The sequence below is a fragment of the Schistocerca americana genome, chromosome X (assembly GCF_021461395.2).
Source record: "Schistocerca americana isolate TAMUIC-IGC-003095 chromosome X, iqSchAmer2.1, whole genome shotgun sequence".
NCBI classification, from domain to species: Eukaryota; Metazoa; Arthropoda; class Insecta; order Orthoptera; family Acrididae; genus Schistocerca; species Schistocerca americana.
The window spans coordinates 457,730,753-457,744,136 of NC_060130.1; positions in this window are offsets into that span (position 1 = coordinate 457,730,753).

The window sequence follows — 13,384 nt, forward strand, 5'->3', positions numbered from 1 at the left end:
ATCCACGGGCAGACAACGTTCAAATGCTAATAATTTCTGCAGAATATACTTATGTGCATGTCTTGTGAATGCGAACGTCCCTCTAGTCGTTCAAGGTGTTCTGATTCTTCTGAACATGAGTATCTTCGAGACCAGATTGAGTCAGCTTTATGGGACAGGCCAACGACATCATGGGCAGATAATCACATGAAACAAAATTGAAATTCAGAAAAAAAAGAAATACGCATTCGTGTGTGCTGCTCTCCCTGCAAACATTCAGATCGCTCGTCTGGAGATACTGGAATGCTACACCGTTCCAGAATGATCACACACATGTCAACAACATAGGAGATTGGGTGCTCACTATCTAGAGGAGGAGATTGTTGACCTCATTGCTCAAATAGTTGTCAAATGTCCGACGATGAGTGGGAGTACATTTGTGCATACCGTGAGCTTCCAGTATATGACATCAAAATTCAAGTGTGTAGTGTGAGGGATCACAGAAAAGGCAGGCAAAAAAGTGACCTTGTAGCCAAGTGATAGTAAAATGAGAAGTGTGTGGGAGAAGTAGGAGATTAGGGGACTGTTGCTGGTGGGGCATGGGGGTAGTAAGGCAATATACATTGTGTTAGGAACCGGACCTCACATTTCGTAGTGCATGTAAGGTGGTGCTCGTCAGTGCCCTCTCACAGGCAACTTCTGCAAAGTTGCAGTGCGGCCATACCGATATGGTGTAGTTGTTGGTTGCTGGGAAACTTGCCATTGACAATGTGGTAAGAAATGGCATGAAGTCAGACGGAAGGAAAAGTGCGTCGACAGTTTTCCATACTGTCGGCCACTGTAAGTCAGGGCATTGTGCCTCCAATGCAATGTGGCGATGATGGAGGTGTGTGCATCTACAACAACTTATAAAAATCCTTCGCCCACTGTGGGCACATTGTTGCAAGAGCATTGTGTACATAACTAAGCTCAAGGAAATATGTGGAAAAATAGGACTGCGGTGGAATATCGTGAGCCACGTTAATTGGTTGTGCAGGTGAGTCTGACATGTGTATTCCTGAGATACATTTCGTAAGTAATGATGAAACTTCCCCCCAACGTCTCAGCATGGTGTATATACCTAATGCTATGGCTCTGGCCAGGAAAAGGACGAGACCAAGGCCACCTTTTGTAAGAGGAAGGGTGAGGATCTAGTATCGTATTTTGAATATGGTGCCACCCGAAATGAAGTACCGAAGCGTCTGTTGGTGTTGACGTCCCAAGAGCCATGGTAGAGGGAAACTTGGATGGCATGGACCAATTTAGGTGCCATATATGTAGTGAGTTCAGGCTGCATGCGGGGTAGTGGCGAATGTGGTAACGAACTGGAACTGACTGCGGCATTCAACACTGTGTTTTCGCTGTGGCACGCTGGGTAGAGCCCGTATAGTCGATACCCAGGTAACGGACCATTGTCACAGTAGGACATGGTAGTGGCCCATGTCTTGGAATTTGCGTCCAGCTGTCATGATCATCCATTTAATAACGTTGAGGTGACCATCTGACAACTGTCTGTGATATTAGTTCCATGCTATGGCATCGTGTACTTCTGTGGGAGAGCGTGCGAGAAACAGGAGATCGTCCACATACTCCAGGCAGTAGAAAATGTTGCTATGCTATGTGAGGAGGCCTCTGATGGGGGGCTCGTGGTGATCTTGTACAAAATAGTGGAAAGAGAGCATGCCTGGCTACCGTACATCAGACAGTGATCGGTCTAGGCAATCGTCAGTTCAGCTGGACCATGGACTTGCACTGTAAAATAAGCAGTAAATGGCGTCTATTACTGGTTTGGGAAACCACATGCATTCCGTATTCGAAGAAGAAAAAATGATGGCAGACTCGGTAGAAGCCGCTGCTGAAATCTAACCACGTCAACGCTGCACGGAGGCAGCAGGACGCAGTCAGTGCAATAAGGTCCCGACATTCACCTGTGAACATCTGGATGGTGGACACGCAACCTCGCGATGTTTGTTCTGGAGAAAGTACTGCGGGTAACTCTGCACGCATGTGCAGAGCGCGTAGATTTTGTAATCTGCTTTGTGTAATATCAAGAGGCGAAAATTGGTGAGGTCCACTCCCCCTGTCGGCTGAGGCCCTGGTATGAGAACGCCGTCGAAAAAGATGAATGGACCGATGGAAGGACAGAACATCTCCTGGGACATTTGGGTCCATCGCTGAAGTTCAGATAAAATTCAACCGGAAAGCCGCCAGAGACTGGGGGATTTATTCGTCGCCACCTCGTCCACTGTGATCGCTATCACCAAGTACGCCGCCCCCGTGTTATTACGGGTGTGGGTGACGAGTGGGAGAACCGCCGCCGCCGCCACCGTTTCATGATTGTAAAATCGTGGGTAACGATTAGCGGCTGCCATCTTGGATGTTAAGGGATGAGACGAGGGAACGTCGTCGACGACGGAGGTCGTATATGACAAGAAGCATGGACGGACACTCCTCATCGGTGGTGTCTTGACGGTGTGACCGCACAACCACGCCTCGTAATTTGTTGCCCTGACGGGACAGAAAATTGGCTTTGATACGTTGGCGTTCGCGACGGACATCCGATGACGGTAAGATGACATAAGGTTCGCGTAATACAGTATAATAATAGTGCTGAGTATCCCGGTGCCACGCCGTCGCATCTATGCCGCACTGGATAAACTCCCTCTTGATTGCTGGCTTCGCACAACTGATTCACCGAGTCAGCGTCGAGGCGTACCGAGGAAACCGTTGCTCTCAGGATCTTCATGTAGCAGCCATGAGTTGTCGACAAAAGAGAAGTACAGGGCTTACAGGCACGTCGACCTCGCCAAACTGGTTGTGGTGGCATGAGCGGAACGTGCAGTCTCTACTTCCACCAGTACTGCTCTTCGTACCTTCTTAACATCACTGAAGTTCTGCGAAACTTGTGGGACTAGCACGCCTAGAAGAAAGGATGTTGCGGATATATGGCTTAACCACAGCCTGAGAGATATTTCGGGAGTGAAATTTTCAGTTCTGTGAAACTTGTGGGGCTAGCACGCCTAGAAAAAAGGATATTGCGGATATATGGCTTAACCACAGCCTGAGAGATATTTCGAGAGTGAAATTTTCACTATGCAATCGAGTGTGCGCTGATATGAAACTTCCTGGCAGAATAAAACTGTGTGCCAAACTGAAACTCGAACTCGAGGCTCTCGAGGAGTGCTAGCTCCATAAGATTTGCTGGAAGACTCATGTGAAATTTGGAAAGTAGCAGAGGAGGTACTGACAGAAGCAAAGCAGTAAAGCTTTGCACAGCGGCCGTGAGTCGTGCTTGTGCAGCTGAGTCGATGCCGGCACGGGAACTCAGCGTGTTCGATCAGAGGGTTAGCTGTCCTCTGTAATAAAAAAAACTGAGTTAATGGGTCAACGATGAACTTGAACAAGCGTCATGGGACGTCAGCCTCGAACAAATAGAACTGACAATAACGAAAAAAATGAGACAAAAAAAGTCGACAGAGCACTTGCCCGTGAAAGTGAAGGTCCTGAGTTCGAGGCTCGGTCCCTCACACAGTTTTAATCCTCCTGGAGTTTTAATCTTGAATACGCGCCTAAAGCTCTGTGCTCACCGTATCCTGATTCAGCCATAAGCTCTTCAGATATCAGTGCTGGGGACATGTTCAAATTCAGTGGTGCAGTTGTCTGTCCTCATATGAACTTCTTAATCTTGGCTGAATTTGTGCTGTCCTACGGCAGTCATTTCATGCCTCCCTCTACCATTGAAAAAGCCTTGAAACGACAAAGACACGTCGGACGGCACAGAGAATTATTTCCGTTTCGAAGGAGAGTATCATTCAAAATAGAATCAAAATGTCTTCGTTGTGGCATTGGTTTGTAAAATTCGGAAAAAGGGTAAGCGCCACTATTTTTCGTTATGTTTGAGTGACATTACTGTTCAGGCAGGTAGTATTCGTTTCCAACGTAGCGTGCCCAAGCCCTTACAGACAAAATTGTACAGATAGCAGAGGATCGGTAGCTGAGTATTTTGAGATTAGAAACAATTTTCGGAAAGGTACGTATAGTACGTCTGCGTAAGATGCCATACTTTCTGATTCTACATGAAGTTATTATGGGTATTTCGAGATTTTAGAAACGAAGTTAATCACAGCTGTTCAGCAAGATTCCTTCAAAGTGAATAGCGATTTGTATGACAAAATCATAAATTTCATGTCCCGAAGTGATTTTTTTAGAGCTTGCACTAGTAGACATCTCACCCCGAAGATCAGTCTAAGTTTGTAAAACAAAATTTGATAATATCACCAGTTTTATTATGTATTTTACTCTCAAATGTCCAAAATGTCAAATGTATGTGAAAATTAACCTAAATTTTCCTAAGGACAAACACACACACCCATGCCCGAGGGAGGATTCGAACCTCCGCCGGGACCAGCCGCACAGTCCATGGCTGCAGCGCCTTAGACCTTTACTCTCAAGTAATACTAAATAAAAGCTTGTATTGCAATTACCGACCGTCCCACGATTGATATTTGCTGTTCTACAGCACTGTCGTTAAACATATCTGCCATATCTGTGCACGTTTTATAAAGCCGCCTCTTACATGAATGCACTGAATCCAGTCCGCCTACCGTCCGTTTTTTCGTAATAGTTTCTATTACACACAACACACTAATTATCTTCAGGAGTCGAATTTACTTTTCTCCCTCGTTTGGTGAATGAAGAAAATTTTTTTGTATCAGTCTTTTTGTGTTGCACTGTTTCCAAAATCTGTAGTTTTTCCTGGTCTGTCAACACAGATGCAGATTTCTTTCTCCTTTTCGGGGTGCTTCCACATTTGGTATCGGTGTAATGTTTTAGAACTCGGTAAAGGTCACAGCCTTAGCTGCAACATTTGCGTTATATGTAATTTCTGGGCTTACATATTCATTAAGAGTGTGGGTTTCTTATTTGTCAGATCCACCAAGAATGTTGTTTCGATTAGAATGCTTCTCAGTATGTTCTAGGCATCGTCTGCAAATCAAAAATATGCCGAAGGAAAGGTGTTACTAGTGTCTATCCCGCGTATCTGGGTGAAATGCAAATTGTACTACGTGTTCCAGTGTGACAGCAAAAGTTCAGTAACCAGACACACACATAGTTCAAGACATAGAGTACACGATAAACACAAGGCTAGAATTGGAAAGGAATGTATATAAATCACTATCATTGTTTTTAAATATATCTGCGGTTATTCCGTCATCGGTTATTCAATCCACTAGGAGAACTTCAAGAAACAACTATAAGTGACTATTTCGCCACACAGATTTAAATACTTAAACACACTGCAGTATTTTTGCTCTCGAAAATGAAAAATATCCCTTTCAACTGCGCCTTCTGCTGGCCGCACGGGACTTGGACTCAGGGAAGCAGTGGACCACTGGATGGTGCGCCCTCTTGTCACAGTGAAGTAACACGAGCAAATTGGCATAATTCCCCGGTTACAATCCTTCCCGGATTCACTCTATTAAAACGGTAGGAGGTTATGAATGAGTAATACGTATGGGACAGAAGTTACTAAACGCCCTTCGTTTCATAACAAACAACTTGGCGGTGTTACCTCGAAAATCGATACTTAGTCGTCTATGCGATGACCACGGTGGAGTTTACTACCATTTATAGTTAATGACCGGTTGTCAACATGTACTTGAAGACATGTATTTAATGTATGGTGCGACAGGACGCAACGGCCAGAAAGCTATACGAATGTACACAGAAAATTTTCACAATAGGCGTCATCCTAATTTGACCAAATTTGGCACCGTTGACATCTATATATATGCAAAGCTGTGTGACTGAAACCACATATGGCTACCAGAGTTCCTCGGCAAGGAGTTCCACGCACAGTATACAATGAGCCGTTGGTGCTGGGTTTTGTGGGACTACAATCACTAACTAATAATACTCCGTTGGTCCGAGGAAAACACCCTTCGAAGGTGTACCCTATAATAAACAGTACATGGGTCAGTTAATTCTGAACCAGAGTTGACACCTGTCATAGGATCGTCTAGCGCAGTACTGCAGTGCCGATGTCCGTGTCGTTTGTATTATTCTAGAATGAGGCCTCTTCCACTGTGATGATGTTCTCAGCGCATCGATCGCAGTTTCTGAAGTGATTCTCAGATCTACATCTACATCTATCTACATCTACATGATTACTCTTCAATTCACATTTAAGTGCTTGGCAGAGGGTTCATCGAACCACAATCATACTATCTCTCTACCACTCCACTCCCGAACAGCGCGCAGGAAAAACGAACACCTTCCTGTTCGAGCTCTGATTTCTCCTATTTTATTTTGATGATCATTCCTACCTATGTAGGTTGGGCCCAACAAAAGATTTTCGCATTCGGAAGAGAAAGTTGGTGACTGAAATTTCGAAAATAGATCTCGCCACGACGAAAAACGTCTTTGCTTTAATGACATACATCCCAACTCGCGTATCAAATCTGACACACTCTCTCCTCTTTTACGTGATAATACAAAACGAGCTGCCCTTTTTTGCACCCTTTCGATGTCCTCCGTCAATCCCACCTGGTAAGGATCCCACACCGCGCAGCAATATTATAACAGAGGACGAACGAGCGTAGTGTAAGCTGTCTCTTTAGTGGACTTACTGCATCTTCTACGTGTCCTGCGAACGAAACGCAACCTTTGGCTCGCCTTCCCCTTCCCCTTCCCCACAATATGATTTATGTGGTCTTTCCAACTGAAGTTGTTCGTAATTTTAACACCCAGGTACTTAGTTGAATTGACAGCCTTGAGAATTGTTCTATTTATCCAGTAAACGAATTCCAACGGATTTCTTTTGGAACTCATGTGGATCACCTCACACTTTTCGTTATTTAGCGTCAACTGCCACCTGCCACACCACACAGCAATCTTTTCTAAATCGCTTTGCAACTGATACTGGTCTTCGGAGGACCTTACTAGACGATAAATTACAGCATCATCTGCGAACAACCTAAGAGAAATGGTCAGATTGTCACCCAGGTCATTTATATAGATCGGGAACAGCAGAGGTCCCAGAACGCTTCCCTGGGGAATACCTGATATCACCTCGTTTTACTCGATGATTTGCCGTCTATTACTACGAACTGCTAACTTCCTGACAGGAAATCACGAATCCAGTCGCACAACTGAGACGATACCCCATAGGCCCGCAGCTTGATTAGAAGTCGCTTGTAAGGAACGGTGTCAAAAGCTTTCCGGAAATCTAGAAATACGGAATCAACTTGATATCCCCTGTCGATAGCGGCCATTACTTCGTGCGAATAAAGAGCTAGCTGCGTTGCTCAAGAAAGATGTTTTCTGAGACCATACTGATTACGTATCAATAGATCGTTCCCTTCGAGGTGATTCATAATGTTTGGATACAGTATATGCTCCAAAACCCTACTGCAAACCGACTTCAATGACATAGGTCTGTAGTTCGATGGATTACTCCTACTACCCTTCTTAAACACTGGTGCGACCTGCGCAATTTTCCAATCTGTAGGTACAGATCTATCGGTGAGCGAGCGGTTGTATATGATTGCTAAGTAGGGAGCTATTTTATCAGCGTAATCTGAAAGGAAGCTAATCGGTATTCAATCTGGACCTGAAGACTTGCCCGTATCAAGCGATTTGAGGTGCTTCGCCACCCCTAAGGTATCTACTTATAAGAACCTCATGCTAGCAGCTGTTCGTGTTTCAATTTCTGGAATATTCCATTCGTCTTCCCTGGTGAAGGAATTTCTGAAAACTGCGTTCAATAACTCCGCTTTAGCGGCTCAGTCGTCGGTAACAGTACCATCGGCACTGTTTCGTTGTGGAACCTATTAAAGGCATCTCGCATTGAAGTCCGTGCCAAATTTCGCGCGTCTGTAAATTTTAGCCAATCTTCGGGATTTCGCGTTCTTCTGAACTTTGCATGCTTTTTCCGTTGCCTCTGCAACAGCGTTCGGACCTGTTTTGTGTACCATGGGGGATCACTTCCATCTCTTACCAATTTATGAGGTATGGATCTCTCAATTGCTGTTGCTGCTATATCTTTGAATTTGAGTCACATCTCGTCTACATTTGCACAGTCAGTTCGTAAGGAATGGAGATTGTCTCTTAAGAAGGCTTCTAGTGACAGTTTATCCGCTTTTTTAAATAAAATTATTTTGCGTTTGTTTCTGGTGGATTTGGAAGAAGCGGTATTGAGCCTAGCTACAACGACCTTGTGATCACTGATCCCTGTATCAGTCATGATGCTCTCTATTAGCTCTGCATTGTTTGTGGCTAAGAGGTCCAGTGTGTTTTCGAAACCATTTACAATTCACGTGGGTTCGTGGACTAACTGCTCGAAATAATTTTAGGAGAAAGCATTGAGGACAATCTCGGAAGATGTTTTCTGCCTACCACCGGTTTTGAACAAGTATTTTTGCCAACATATCGAGAGAAGGTTGAAGTCCCCACCAACTATAACCGTATGAGTGGGGTATTTATTTCTTACGAGACTCAAATTTTCTATGAACTGTTCAGCAACTATATCATCGGAGTCTGGGGGTCGGTAGAAGGAGCTAGTTATTAACTTAGTTCGGCTGTTAAGTATAACCTCCACCCATACCAATTCGCACGGACTATCTACTTCGACTTCACTACAAGATAAACCACTACTGACAGACGCAAACACTCCACCACCAATTCTGCCTAATCTATCTTTCCTGAACACCGTCTGAGACTTCGTAAAAATCTCTGCAGAACTTATTTTAGGCTTTAGCCAGCTTTCTGTACCTATAACGATTTCAGCTTCTGTGCTTTCTATTAGCGCTTGAAGCTCAGGGACTTTCCCAGCACAACTACAACAATTTACTACTACAATTCCGACTGTTCCTTAATCCAAGCACGTCCTGTATTTGCCATGCATCCTTTGAGATTGCAGCCCATCCCGTACTTTCCCGAGGCCTTCTAACCTAAAAAACCGCCCAGTACACGCCACACAGCCTCCGCTACCCGTGTAGCCGCCAGCTACACATATAACGATTCTCTATCAGCTCACGGGCTGCAGTTTTATAAGATAAACTAGTAGCCCCGTATTTGCTGCCACCTCGTTCGAATGATCTTGTTGTAGTTATACCTCCTTTTGTCTATAAGAGGATATTTTCGATAAATATAATAATTCTCGTCGTTGGATGGAGTCGGATGATTTGCCCCATGACCATCGGTCTCACAATAATCTCTTGCATAATGAGATTTCTGTAACTAAATCTGCACAGATACTCCGCAAGCCACGGTACTGCGCGAAGCGGAGGGCACTCTCTACCACTACTTGTGCCCCAATTTCTCGTATCTTACCGTCGTGGTCCTCAAGCGCAATGAATGATGGCGCCAGTAAAATCAAATACCGGTTCTCTAAATTCCCCAAAAGTGTTCCTTGAGAAGAACGTCGTCTCCCGCCAGGGATTCTCACATGGGCAAAATCAAATCGGAGGCAAATGAAACCCGGCAGAAGGTAATTTACGGCTAAAATTTGTTGGTTGGGTCCTAGCTGTCTATGGCAATGTACATCAGATGCAAGGAATATTTCAGAGAACGGGACAAAACTTTAGACGTTGTTGCAACGCAAGCAATGAGACTGGTGGTCGTCACTTTGAACACTTTCTTTGAGCTTAGACTTTTTCTGTAAGGCATAAATTATTTATGTCAACAAAAAGCTACATAATCGTTCCCAACCATGAGCTGACCATCAGCTTGTTTCAGTTTAAGATTTTTTAACCGTCTATAGTGCGTATAAATTTGAGTCTAAAGGTTTGGGATCCCTTATGCACATACAAGGATTTCTGTTTACGGGAAAATCTTGGTCGTTTGAGGTGATTTCTCTTGTCTTTTCATTTTCTTTTTTTTTTTTTTATAAATTTATGTTCAACTTCTGTACACGCGTTTAGAAACTGTCCTCTATGGATGAACATGGCGCAGTAACAATTCAAATAGGTGTTACGATAAATGAAGTAAACGGAATTGCTCATAATGGTCACAGTTTAGAAACTGTCCTCCATGGATGAACATGGTGCAGTAACAATTCAAATAGGTGTTACGATAAATGAAGTAAACGGAATTACTCCTAACGGGCACAGTTCTCTCCATAGATAACGTAAAACACTGTGAGGTGTGTTTCCGGAGATTACTTCCTACCGGAGGGGATTGTTAACTGTTCTGAGAGATTCCAGTTCGTTGTGCAGTTTGTAGACGTAGTGCTTGATTGCGTTATTTCACCTAGAGAATTTATTTACCTTGTAGTATGATTGTGCTAAAATATTTGCTGGTATAAGAGCAACTGGTATTGATAAAAAACTAGATGTTGTTGAATGGAGAATTTTTTTTTTTCAGAAGGATGATTGGCATCCTACTAACAAAGAAGTTTCGGTGAAGTAACAAATATTTACGCAGAGAAGGAAAGGGTCATTATTTATTACGTATTCAAGAGAACTAACTTTGCTGTGAGGCAGATAGTGCAGTACAAAATAATCATAAACAGAAAACAGTTAAAGTGAAAGCAAACAGATAAGTACTCAATTCAGTGAGCGTCAAGCAGGTATTATGCTGTGTGTATAGAAAAGAAGTACCACGAACTTCGAACAGGCTAGTTATTTAAAGATAAAAACGCCGAGATTTGAACCTACATTATCGAAAATGAGTTCGTACTTCCGTTGTGAGCAGTGTTAGTATTTTATCTAAGACTGCAATGTAACAAAGACACCATTTTAATCCTGTGTGGATGATATATACTGTCTAACGGGGATTAAGGGAAGTACCTAAACTCTCAAGCTAAGTAAAGCAACATGCGGGATTTTCGAACCCTGCCGGTTAGACAAGGCACGGTTTCGCAGCTTGGGACTGGACGCTTATTTCCGTGGTCGGAACACTCCTTCTCGTCGTACAAGTGGTGTGAAAACGCGAACGGCCGCCAGCGTCTTATTATCTCTGGCTACACGCGGCAGAAGAGCAGAAGGCTCATGAAACTCTCAGCGCTTGTTAGGGAGCCGTATGAGTGTGCATCAACGCCGTTCCTTTTTATGAGAGCCTCCGCAGGATCTTCTCTTTTTGCAGATACTTCGGTACTAAACTCACTCTCAGAGTAAAAACTTCATTATGTAAGAAACCGGCTCGGGTGCTGATGTTACTTCCTGGAAATGCTATATGCCCACAGACTGCTACCACATGTGCGCCCTCAGTCACCGGTTTTACAGATAACTGCATCTGATTCGAATGCTTTCCCAGTCGAAATTTCCGTCTTTAGATAAAGATTTCAGTGGGCTGTCCCAGGTCTTCAGCGTCAGAATATATATGTGTAGAGGACCCAAAACGGGGTAATTTGGGATAATGAGCTTACAAACGGAAACGATTATATAATTTTTTATTGGTACAAAAGCTCACATCTAATAGGAACAGCTTAAGAACATAACAACACTTCTATGTGCCGACTGCCAGTCCCAATGTGTGTTTACTAAGACACAAAATGTTCAAATTTGTGTGAATTTCTAAGGGACGAAACTGCTGAGGTCATCGGTCCCTAGACTTACACACTACTTAAACAAATTTACGCTAAGAATAACACACACACCCATGCCCGAGGGGAGACTCGAACCTCCGGCGGGAACTAAGTCACACAAAACGTCAAGAAGCTCTCTCAAATACCTTTACATCATGTTGAACTAAGAAACAGACAACTAGCACCCTACAAAACATTTCCTTTTCAGATATTACTGCAGTTTTATACAGCAGATACTCCATGTAACTCAGTGGGAAACGTCCACATCATTGTTTTACAAAGTATTGTATCCAAAGTCGAGGCAGCAACATAAGCGGTTTTGTTTTTCGGACATGTCCCGCATGCTGCAGGATCTCCTCACAATGGATCTATTGAAACGAAAAGTACATCTAATCTAATGTAATCTACAGTCATGTGACTCTCACACATTGTCATTAATGACCTCTTAGTACTTCAAATATTCATTTCCGACCATTGGTTCCTGATCTCAAAATACTTACTTCATGATCATCTATAGTCTGCCTGAATTTGGTAACCACAGATGAAAATGACAACAAAAGTACTTCTATATACTAATGGGCTGAGGCATTAACAGCTGGGGAGATCCTTTTTCTTGCTACAGTTATTGCTTTCATCCACTTAAGACTCTGGTTTGGGTAATGCAACTATAAAGGTGACTGTTGCCACATTTAGACTGTTAAATACACAATTTATTTATTCGTAACCGAAAGTACACTTTACACATAAAACATGAAAAGTAGTTGTGAGTGTTGCTTATATGAAACATTTTTGTATTAATCTAGAAAAAATATCGACAATCGCCTATTGCAGCAGGAAGGCCTTCTACACATTTCCTTACCATTCAACATTTCTGAACTGACACAAAAACGGGAGCGAAACACGTAACAATCACTCACTTATCTTACTATTTCGTATGTTTTGCGGGATGTGGGCAAACGAATAGGGGAAAATAGTGTTTCTTCCGGTTTTTTTGTGGCCTCTTTGCAGTGCATATGTAGATCACGCTAATAACAGCAAATACTGTCTTTTAAGTCGGAAAAAAGCCGAACAACGTGACGGAATTTTTTTTGGCAAAATCGTAATATAGATATCACGATCAATATTCTGTATTATTCATGACACAATAAGTCTTGTACCAGACAGACACTCCCACTGAGAATGGTAAGCTTCGCCGAAGTGGATTACAAGACTCTTTAAAAAATACCAGTAACAGCACAAAAGCACGTCAACCTGCAGTAACATAGTTTTACAGTCAATAAATCGTTACTTTTAATTAATATGTTAAAATTCTTTCGTTGTATCACTATATCTGTCTTGAATTTTTAATGTTTGAATAATAGAAAGCTAGATGTACTCAAATTACATGTTTTTGTTGGTAGTCACGGGTTGCAGTACCATCTAGGTTGCAGGATATATAGAAAATGGCTATCAGTAATTAGAACCCAGATTTTATAATCACTCGATGAATATGTTAAATACGAGTCGTCTATGTTTTGGTGCTGCAGAAACTAATTTTTGTTTTAGGACTCATCCTTGCTATATAAAATTTCTAAAAATCTATCAGTAATTAAAGAAGATGGGGACAACTTGAAAAGGAAAGAAAAAGAATTAATTCAGCTTAGGAAATAACTTTTATTCTGCTGATTCCAGGCCCACAGCCACCACACATTATGGGAAGAATTTATAACCATTTTACTCTGTCTGGCCGAGGGGAGCAACGGATATAGCATAGTCTAAGCAAATAGCGCAAATTCGGCTGCCGAAAGAGGTCTACGACCCAGTCATTCTCGATCCGGTAAACTTTGAATTTGGAAAATC